General features: G+C 31.2%; 1 long non-coding RNA gene across 1 annotated transcript; it reads left to right on the top strand.

The window, feature by feature from the left end:
* Window positions 1-2,249: 2,249 nt before the first annotated feature.
* Window positions 2,250-3,698, top strand: LOC132741270 (uncharacterized). Its single transcript, XR_009627261.1, has 3 exons — window positions 2,250-2,502; window positions 2,755-2,928; window positions 3,084-3,698. It is a non-coding gene; the product is annotated as an uncharacterized LOC132741270 (long non-coding RNA).
* Window positions 3,699-9,357: the final 5,659 nt, after the last annotated feature.

Consider the following 9,357-nt stretch of genomic DNA (forward strand, 5'->3'; position numbering starts at 1 on the left):
ATACAGATAGAGATTTAAATATGAAACTAAATGCAAACACGCAATTTTAGATAAACACACCCTTTAAAATGAATGGACTTATCGACCACCAGCATCAGTGTGTTATCATTTAATAAGGCGGTAAACCGTAAAACTTCGTGTTAAAAAAATGGACGATGTGTATAAAATTCGCCGCAATGTTGTGGTGAATTATTATGGTCATGGCAAAATGGACTGTGAGGTCTTTGAAGATAGAAACAAAATTAACAACTATACAGTACAGTTAACTCAGTATACAGTAGACTGCAGTAAAGGTAAGTGGAAGCTTTTGCAAAATTTGTTGGATGTACCACGGATTTATGTAATATAAATATAAATCCGTGGATGTACTTAAAGATCTGCGAAAAGTAAGGAAAATGCTTTGAGGTTAAAGAATTGAAACAGATATAGGATACAGGAAAAGACATTAAAAATAATAGTATTTAAATCTCGAGGTAAAATAAAGAGACTTTTTAGTGGCAATTAAATTATACAGTAGACTACATACATATGATCAAGTGGGAGATTTTTCTTCAAAAAGAGGGAGATTTTAGAATTTGCTATAAACAAAGAAGAAAGTTCTGACATTATATTAAAAAAAGAGGTAGATTTCTTAATTTGTGAAAATACCCCTTATTTTAAGAAAAATCTTTGAAAGTAAGGCAGCAGAAAGTTGGAGTTTCCCGCTTAAAGTGGGAGAGTTCACATGTATGACTTTAAGTACAGCATTTTTCAAATAGGCCTAACAAAAAGATGCAATGATAAAGTCAATAACTTAGATATCTTAATTTACATTTTCACAAAGAATGAAAATTAATATATATATTTTTTCTAAATAATTTTACGGATGATATTCGTTCATTTATATTATGACAAGATATCGGATAGATCTTTCAGGTCTTAAAGTAAATACACAAGTTTACACAGAAAATATCTCTATAATGGGAGATGCCACTACGACTGCTTTAATTTTATTGAATTTCATTATAAACAATTTATTTTTTGATAAAATTGCAATAGTTACATTACAGGATTATTAATAATTTTCAAACACATCAATTTTTTTACCTTTAAACAGTAAAATAATGATAGAAAACTAGAAATATCATGTAGATCTTATTATGTTATGTACTTCATTTGGAGTAATTCCCCAGAGCTAAATCGGTAACGTACCGGAAAACGGTGTTTACCCTAGCTGCTAGGTTTTCGAATAGGTCAATATATTTTACAGCGGAATAAAGGCTGTATCTCCTAGCCCAAAATAAGTATATTTTTCCCTAAAAATGCTATTATACATCAAATATTATCAATTATGCATGGACATTTTTCAACATTAAAATACTTATTGATTAAGTCTTTATAGGAAAAAAAAAATAGTTTGATATTAATCATCTTTACTGACACAATAAGACTATGTTAATCAAATGATGTGAGGCAGATGAAATAAAAATTTAATATTACAATGAAACAGAAAATAATCGATTTAATAATCAGGCATCAAAAATGTGTCACTTATAAAATGGCAATGTGGCATCGCAAAACAATTCGAAACAACCTTGGCTTTATTTCATTGTTGTAAACATTTGTGCAGAAAAAGAAACATATTTATATATCTTACAATAACGTCACTTAAAACGATTGCAACAATGTCGGAAATAGATTATTTCATTGAGACTTGATATGTTTACTTAAAAGAAGTACAGTTTTTGTGTAGCTTGAAAAGGCGACATATAGAGGTAACTATTATTGTCGGCATTGGCGTCGGCGTCCCCTAAAGTTTGTCCAGAGCATAAGTCAGTCAGGACTCAAAACTTGGTATGCATGCTTCTTATAATGACCCGAAGTGCGGTGCACAAGAACCGATACTCTGCACTTCAAATTTTTTGAGTTATTGCCCTTTGTTAACTTTCATATTTCATTTTTGTCCGGGGCATTTCTCCTAAACTATAAAAATTATGAATATGAAACTTCATAGGATGATAGGTATCATTGAGATGAAGTGCACTGCACAAAACAGGTACTCTGTACTCCATGATTTTTTAGTTATTGCCCTTTATTTATTTTCATACTTTATTTTTTCCGGGCCATTTCTCATAAATTATTAAAGCTATGGACTTGAAACTTCATAGGATGATAGATCTCATTGAGAAGAAGTGCAGTGCACAAGAACTTGTACTCTGCACTTCATAATTTTTGAATTATTACTTTTTGTTAATTTTCTTACTTAATAGGCCTTTCTCAAATTATATGCATGCTTTACATTCCATCACCAGAGAGAGGCTAACAGGGCATGAATGTAAACAAATAATGTCTGACCTGATAAGCCCTAGTGTGTTAAACCTCATTTTTATTGTTGTGTTCCACTATGTGATTCCAATTCTAGATATGATTATACGGTTATTTTTTTATAAAATACCTGAGGATGTGAGTTTAATAAATGCAGGGATTGTGAAAATAAAAAGGAATGAATGAGAACATTTCAAGGTAAAATTACATTGTTGTATTATTTTTTAAACCAAGCTACTTTAGATGTATTACTACTTACCTTAATTAATCTGATTTTTCATTATTCTAATGTTTAATTTAATTATTAACATAAAAATATGTTTTGTTAATAAATTTCATTTAAATATCACACTTATAATTATGACATTTAAAACATAATTGCTTCAGAATCTAAATCAATACCGTTTTTATACTAAAAAGCAATAAAAGTTATTTTATGTACTATTTCAGATCAATACATGACAACAGTTGCTCGTTTTGAAGCATTTCACACAATAAGATTAACAATCATGGACACCAATTCGAAAATGTCTGAAGATAATAGATGTACTTTCTTGGTTTGACTAGAGAAGTTATGAACACAACAGTATGATGAACACTAATGAAGATTTTGCCAGATGAAAGGTACAACACAAGACTTAATTTTCATTTTTACATGTAAATAAAGTTCAGCCACTGTAAAAATGTATGTGCAATTAAAATATTAATTGATATATTCTAGAAATGTCATAATTCTTGTTTCAACTTCTAAATACAATGTACATGTATATATTTTTCAGGAATTCCATGATTGGTAACTGTCACACAAATTGACAACTGGTATTTGAATCGCCTTAAGTTGTAACATCTCTTCATGACAAATGCATAACAGATGAAAAAGAAACTATCAAACAGTTCAAAGAAAAAATACAGAAAACTTAGGAAGAAGAAAACAGTGATATTGAACATTTGATACAAACGTCAATGTGAACGTTTGATACAAACAAATTTTCAAATGATAACAGTTGTATATCTTGTTATACAGGATTTCCAACATAAGTATATTCATAACAGTTTTCAATGTTATAAAACATCAGCAAAAACATTAAGAGCATTTATTATGAAGCGAGCAAAACGATCAGTTTGACTGGTAAAAAGAAAGGGATGTTGCAAGCTGACAAAATGTTTTTTTTAGCATATTTTAAAGGACCATTTGTTTAGTCTTTTGCGTCTTACATTAAAATAAATAATTAAAAAGAAATCATCGCATTACTTTGTTTGTTTTTAACATTGTGCTTTGTTATATATATGGTACAGCTGCAGGGAATAAGTCAGCATGTTAATTACATATTTTGTTCTCTTATTGTTTTAATATACTGTTGAGTGAATATGTCTTGGAATATTAAAAGACTCGATGCTGCCTTTCCTAATACCCTCTGACTGCAAGGTCCCCCTAAATACATGGAATGTATGGAGTTGGTTAGTCAGGCATTACATTGTATCTTCTAGAAGTGTCATGTATCCTAATGATTTGTTATATACCAGCTAGTACAGGCTTCCAACAATATGACCACATAATCAAGTCGGACCAACTGGAGAAGTGCAATAAGCTAATAATACCTCAGCTTCGTCTTAAGATTTGACTGATATTTGCAATCAAATGATTGTAATTCGTTATATACTAAGTATTTTATACTGTAATTAATTAAAATAGTTGATAATGTATAAGTTTTACATTCTTTACTTAGCTTAAAATGTATTTTTACATTGCTGTAGACAACATCATGTGTTATGATACTGAAAATCCATTGAAATGTATAAGACGTGGGTGTGGTGTCATATCTAAACTAAATATTATTTTGATTTGATAAGGCTGTCTTAAAAATTTACCAGTTACTAGACAGTCATCCAGATTTTTTGACTTTTAAATACAAAGTGAATAAAACTCATTGTGTTTTTTTATTTCAATAGCTAAATTTAGGAGAAGTATGGTACAGAATTCAGCATCCAGCTGTTTACATCTATTATCAGTTAATTGCTTTATACACTCTTGACCAACATGTTTTTAGGTTAGCAATAAAAAACTGATTACACAGATAATGTTTGTATAAGTTGCAAAGAGTTAACCTGATATTTATACTTGACACAGAATATTAGAAATGACTTGGAATTATCATAAACATTAATTCACTTTTCAGGTCTTGAAAACATGTATATCCTTCACTGTATATAGCGTAAATTAAACCCTGTTGTTGATTTATTTATCTCCAGAAGAGATTTTTGTAATGTTAAATATTGTTCTCAACAAGTATGAAGTAAATGGTACAATATGAAGATCTCTGCCACTGTAAGAAAATCTTTCGGCCATATATTCATCATATGTTTACATAGAGCAGATATTTAAGCTTGCCCTGTTAGCCTCGTTCTGAGAAATCTATGAATATGTATGAGGTAATATTAAAAAGGGTCTATAGGCTTTCCAGTGCATAACTTGGTCACTTTAATTTTGATTGACTCCAAATTTGGTATGTTAGCTTTTTTTATTGACCTGAAGTGCAGTGCTTAAGAATCCATCACAGAGTACTCCATTTGATCTGTCAATGTAAAAATTTTCCATGGTATTTTTATTTTTCATAATATAACAGTTTTATTAACCCTGATGTAACATTGTTACAATCAGTTCAAATGTCACCAAAGTTAAAGGTAAATGTACATAATGTAAGAGCAGTTTTTTCAGAAGAAAATGCCTAAGTGACAGCTATATTATTCACAAGGCGACACATCCGACTCTCCGAGTTCTTGTTTATAATCAGTGCCATTAGGTAAATTTTTTGTTGGCACGTACATGTTATATTCCTTTTCTCAGAACAGGGTTTCCGTTAAGGGAAGTTTTGGGAGTCATTTACTCCTTGATTTTGGCATGTGACTTCCAAAATCTATTACTTTTTCTTCTTTACCAATATAATGTAACTTCCAATATCAGAGATTTTGCAGTCTCTAACTTCCAAATTTTGAAACTTAATGAAATCCCTATCAGAAGGGAGATAATTCAATGTGTAGTACATAGTCGCATAGAAACCTGTAAAATTGAGACGGTATTAACATGTCAGTGAAAGTGTCTTTGGGTAGTCCAGGGGTGTATTGGGGTAGTCTTGGGGTGTCTTTGGGTAACTAGACCTGCGTTGTACCATGAATGTTAAATAGAATTGAAATTTCTATGAAATGTGTGGGTAAGTTCCATTCTCAGTTGTTGAAATTTGATTTCAAATGTCCGCCTTTTCTGATTTACTGTAAAAAAATAGCTGCGCTTCATCACCATAAAGAAATATTATCTATAGAAATGATTTAATAATTATGTTTCAGTTTATTTCTCTTCGTATTTTCGCACAGACTTTAATTATCAAAATTTGTGATTTTCAGGGTAAAAAAACAACTTTAGCTCATCAAAGGCCAAAAATTAATTTACCTGAAAGTTTTCATGATATTCAATAATATCTTTGTTTAGAAACACAAGCTTGCAAATATTCATTATAATAATTGTTTATTTATTTTAAAAATGCTGTAAGACTTAAGTTTCAACAGTGCATTTAGGCTAGTCGTACGTGACTGACTTATGGCTAGAACTTTTTGCTAGTAATATGGGCCCATACGACTGGCCATTGCTATTGATTGATTTGAATCATATCATGGTACTGAGTAAGCATGACTGATTTGACCCATTTAACTGACTGCTTTTTCTTTCTGTCAAACCGTTACACAGAAAATGTACTAGCACAACTGTTGCTAGTATGAATTAATCAATTTAAACAGTTTTTTAGTCGGAAAATATCATGAAGTTCTTAAAAAATCATTAGAATAATTATTTTGTTACTTTTTATTATAATCTCAATCAAAAATGTATTCAATGATGGCTATAGAGTGAATGCATAGATCTACCAGTGATTTATTTTAAATTTGAATTGTAAACCATTTCTTTATACTTCGTGTCCTAAAGCATGTAAAGATTGATAAAATATTTAGCTTGTAAAGTACAATACATCCTTTAGTTTATTTTTTTTGTTGCTGTAACAAGTTATATTTTATTTTTAGATAGTTCTGGCATCCATGGAAGAGATGTCCTTGAGTCACAATATTTTCGATGATAAAGGTTCAGTTATATATGCAAAAAAGGAGCAAAGTTGAGCTTTTTTGTGAGTTAAGAACAAAGTTTCTAGGATAGGTGGAGTAAATTTGGTAAGAACAATTAATTTTACAATGATTATGAATTGCTTGTTGTTAACAGGGCCTTAATTACCCTATAGGGTACTGGGGCAAGGGGTCTCAGGCCAGTGTTCGAACTTAAGCTTGCATACTGGCAAAATGCAAGTTAAAATCTAAGACTGCCACAGTGCCAGCAAACATTACTCTGGAATTTATTTGCAAGTAATTGTTCATTTTGGACATTTATATAACTCAAGATCTTCTGCACAAGCTTAGAAATGCCTGCTGCAATAACTGATGATGTTTACTGTGCCATATGCAGTTTGTTTGTTTTTTTGTGGGGGTGGGGGGGTATTTGAAGGACTTGCTTAAGCCAGAATAATTTTTCTTAATAAAAGGAGACCAAACTAATTGAATATTAAATCTACATGAATATAATATATCACATGACTGTCCAAAATAACAGTTAACATTTAAAAAGAGTCATTTTAATATGAACATGCTTTAATGCTATGTATGTAACACAAATGATGTCATGTTTAAACTTTAACTTGTCACACTTGCTGTTGTTTGATATCACTTTATTAAAAAGTTTTTGTACACTGCTGCATTATGGATTATGTGATAGAATAAATTCTTTTTGTTTTATCATTTCTTGAAATACTGGCTATTTTAACAATTCAATTATTCCCTCTAAATAAATTTCTAGTCAAGCAGCTGAAGAAACCTCAATTTTTAAGAAGTTTGCCAATAAACACATTCTTTGTTAATTTACATCTGCTATTTATTTGTAATGCAGGTGCCAGGGTCCAGTATGAAATTGAAGACGGAGTGACCAAAATTCCCTTCTGGAAGAAATAGTTTATTGATTGACCATTATCTTTAATATTGGAAGATGATATATAGGGTGCTCATACATCCCTTTTTGACCAACGACAATTTAAGTGTGCATGTTTGTGAAGCATCCATAACCTGAAGCAATTGTTCAACTGCAAATTATTTATTTTTGTATATTTTTATTAGGTTCACAGATGCTAAAATCTAGTATATAGTTTTTGAATTCTCTCTCTTTTAGACACAGTATAAGTACATACACTAAAATTCACTGTTAAACTGTCATAAAACTTAAGTTGTTGAGCAGACGTACTTCATATCAAAATTTTCAACTCCACTTAGAAAAAAGTGTTAAGCAGAAGAATCATTTGATTCTGTTTAATGAATTTTTACTTGTTCTTGAAATAAAGTAGTATATTATACTAGTTAGTTTTCTGTTTATGATAAGCCAACATAACTATTGATCTGATTGTTTGCAATGTTCATTTGTACATTTCTTAGGCTCTGAGAATTTTTTAGCCAACATTACATTTTTTCATTGAATGAAATTTGGTTTATTTTGCTGTAACAATGAGCCGGCATAACAATTAATTAGCTGATTGTTTTTAGATTAATGCCATTACCGAGATATTAAAATTGTTGAAGTCAGACAAACTATTTTGATTTCTTAGTCACATGATGTTGAGTGGGCATAACAATTATATTAAGTTTTGAAAATTTATTAATATTTATTATATATACACATATGCATGCACATATTTTTTGGTATAAAACAGAAAAAGACGTTTTATCTTATTGTAATATTATAATGATTCTTTTACGCGCCAAATGTGGCATCTATTAACATTGAACCGGCATAACAATTTGACTGTTGGGTTATTGTTGAACTTGTTAATTACTTCTAAGAAGTGTGAGAAATTGTTAAGCCAGCATAACATTTTTCTTCTTTAACATTTTATTTGTCAGTTTGATATTTTCATTTGAAATATTTCTTGGATATGAGAAATATTTGAACAGAAGTAACATTTTTCTTCATTAAATTAAATAAATTTTAATTTATCTGATAGTTTGAAATTTTGTTTTGTATTTCTACTTCGATTTGAGAAAAAGTTTAGCCGGTGTGACATTGTTCATCATCTAATGAAAATGTATTTCAATTTTGTAAAGCCGGCTTAAAAATTATGCCCCCCACTTCAAAGAAGAGGGGGTATATTGCTTTGCATTTGTCTGTCGGTCGATCCATAGACCAATTAGTTTTCGAGTGATAACTAAAGAACCCTTAGGCCTAGGAACTTCAAACTTGGTTTAATGATTGATTAGTCATGACCAGTAGATGACCCCTCTTTATTTTGGGGTCAAGGTGTCAAAGGTCACATTGACCTTGTATGTAAAAACGGTTACCGATCAATAACTAAAGAACGCTTAGGCCTAGGAACTTACTTGATGATTTGTCATGACCAGTAGATGACCCCTATTGATTTTGGGGTCAATGGGTCGAAGGTCAAGGACACGTTGACCTTGTAGGTAAAACACTTGACTATCAATAACTAAGGGGCGTCCGTGGCCGAGTGGTTAAGGTCGTTGACTTCAAACCACTTGCCCCTCACCGCTGTCGGTTCGAATCCCGACAGGGACTTTGGATTCTTTCATGTGAGGAAGCTATCAAGCTAGCTTACAGAACGTCAGTGGTTCTACTCAGGTGCCCGTTCATGCCTGAAATAATGCACGGAAGGGCACCTGAGGTCTTCCTCCACCAGTAAAGCTGGAATGTCGCGATATGACCTATACTGTGTTGATGTGACGTAAAACCCAAAACAAAAAACAAAAAAACAAAAAAAACAATAACTAAAGAATGCTTAGGCCTAGGAACTTTAATCATGGTATGATGAATGGTCATGACCAGTAGATGACCCCTATTGATTTTGGGGTCAAGGTGTCAAAGGTTAAGGACACATTGACCTTGTAGGTAAAAACGGTTGACGATCAATAACTAAAGAACACTTAGGCCTAGGAACTTCAAACTTGGTATGATGATTGGTC

Source organism: Ruditapes philippinarum, unplaced genomic scaffold (genome assembly GCF_026571515.1).
Source record: "Ruditapes philippinarum isolate M1 unplaced genomic scaffold, ASM2657151v2 ctg8545_1_1_1_1, whole genome shotgun sequence".
NCBI classification, from domain to species: domain Eukaryota; kingdom Metazoa; phylum Mollusca; class Bivalvia; order Venerida; family Veneridae; genus Ruditapes; species Ruditapes philippinarum.